Source organism: Schistocerca serialis, unplaced genomic scaffold (assembly GCF_023864345.2).
Source record: "Schistocerca serialis cubense isolate TAMUIC-IGC-003099 unplaced genomic scaffold, iqSchSeri2.2 HiC_scaffold_1041, whole genome shotgun sequence".
NCBI lineage: Eukaryota > Metazoa > Arthropoda > Insecta > Orthoptera > Acrididae > Schistocerca > Schistocerca serialis.
The window spans coordinates 77,501-80,000 of NW_026047230.1; positions in this window are offsets into that span (position 1 = coordinate 77,501).

A 2,500-nucleotide genomic window follows, 5' to 3' on the forward strand; every position below is an offset into this window, starting at 1 on the left:
GTTGTGCCGTAACGTAACCCATGTTGTGCCGTAACGTAACCCATGTTGTGCCGTAACGTAACCCATGTTGTGCCGTAACGTAACCCATGTTGTGCCGTAACGTAACCCATGTTGTGCCGTAACGTAACCCATGTTGTGCCGTAACGTAACCCATGTTGTGCCTTAACCTAACCCATGTTGTGCCTTAACCTAACCCATGTTGTGCCTTAACCTAACCCATGTTGTGCCTTAACCTAACCCATGTTGTGCCTTAACCTAACCCATGTTGTGCCTTAACCTAACCCACGTTGTGCCTTAACCTAACCCATGGTGTGCCTTAACCTAACCCATGGTGTGCCTTAACCTAACCCATGGTGTGCCTTAACCTAACCCATGTTGTGCCTTAACCTAACCCATGTTGTGCCTTAACCTAACCCATGTTGTGCCTTAACCTAACCCATGTTGTGCCTTAACCTAACCCATGTTGTGCCTTAACCTAACCCATGTTGTGCCTTAACCTAACCCATGTTGTGCCTTAACCTAACCCATGTTGTGCCTTAACCTAACCCACGTTGTGCCTTAACCTAACCCATGTTGTGCCTTAACCTAACCCATGTTGTGCCTTAACCTAACCCATGTTGTGCCTTAACCTAACCCATGTTGTGCCTTAACCTAACCCATGTTGTGCCTTAACCTAACCCATGTTGTGCCTTAACCTAACCCATGTTGTGCCTTAACCTAACCCATGTTGTGCCTTAACCTAACCCATGTTGTGCCTTAACCTAACCCATGTTGTGCCTTAACCTAACCCATGTTGTGCCTTAACCTAACCCATGTTGTGCCTTAACCTAACCCATGTTGTGCCTTAACCTAACCCATGTTGTGCCTTAACCTAACCCATGTTGTGCCTTAACCTAACCCATGTTGTGCCTTAACCTAACCCATGTTGTGCCTTAACCTAACCCATGTTGTGCCTTAACCTAACCCATGTTGTGCCTTAACCTAACCCATGTTGTGCCTTAACCTAACCCATGTTGTGCCTTAACCTAACCCATGTTGTGCCTTAACCTAACCCATGTTGTGCCTTAACCTAACCCATGTTGTGCCTTAACCTAACCCATGTTGTGCCTTAACCTAACCCATGTTGTGCCTTAACCTAACCCATGTTGTGCCTTAACCTAACCCATGTTGTGCCTTAACCTAACCCATGTTGTGCCTTAACCTAACCCATGTTGTGCCTTAACCTAACCCATGTTGTGCCTTAACGTAACCCATGTTGTGCCTTAACGTAACCCATGTTGTGCCTTAACCTAACCTATAATGTGCCTTAACCTAACCTAAAGTGCGCCGTAACCTAAACTATATTGCGCCTTAACCTGACGCACGTTGTCGCTGAACCTGCTCTGTAATTGTTATGCAACCCGTTAAAGTAGTGTAGTGTTGCCTAACCGCAACCCTCGCAATATAGTTCGCTACTCGCACTGCCCGGTCCCCTGTGTATCGCGTCATGTTAAACACCTTGCAGGTGTTGCTGACTTTCCACATGCTCCTGCTATACACTGTAGTGTGGATAGCAGCAGGACGTACATGCCCCCCCCCCTTCCCCCCTGCCTTCGCAAGCTGGTCGGTGAGAAGTTTGCATGTTCAATGCCCTTCGCATGCCGACGTACTCAGCCTACGTTGTGGTACGGCCTGTCACCTGTCCGCCGATGTACGCAAAACCCACAAACTGTACTGCACATTGCTCCGTATGTACTGAATGATACATCGTGGCCCATGTGACCGTATGACGACAGCGCCTAGCAACGGCGGACCATACAGTCCAAATATTGTGCACGCAGCTACGTGTCGTCTCCCTATAAGAGCTGGATTGCAGTGTGGTACGCCATACAGACGTGTGGGAGGAACGGACGCCCTGGATGGCGATCAGCATGAGCAGTCTGTTGATGTAGTGGAGCGTGTATTCGGACGTAGTCGTCTCTTCTCACACACCGTGATAGCATGTTGCACCGCGTTCCACATCTGCGACATGCTGCAGAGGCGGGCTGACAGTCGTTCGCGCAATGGACACCGCATACGTACGGGGTCTACCTTCCACGTGTTCTCTAGGCGTGCACATGTTGTTGCGTCTATGTGGGCAGACGTAGTGTGTTGTGACACCTGACACAGGCATGCAATACTCGTTGCAAATGGCGATGGACGTGTACGTTTGCTGGTGACGTTACGCAAATGAACAACCGGTAACCCGTTGTGGTGCGGTTGTTCTCGCTAGAGGTGAATCAGTGTTGGCGACGATCGGTCGAGCTATTAACCGGTTGTTTCAGGGATACCCACCATGCCCACGAACGTGAAAGGGGACCCACCATGCCCACGAACGTGAAAGGGGATCTGGGTGTGAGGCGATACGCGGCGGTGGCTGGGTGGGACCGTCCCCGGCCGGTGAGGGGGGGCCGCCCGGCGTGCTGGCAGCGCGGTGCGTGGGCGCACGCGCTACAGCCGGCTGGTGGGGGCGGCCGGTGGC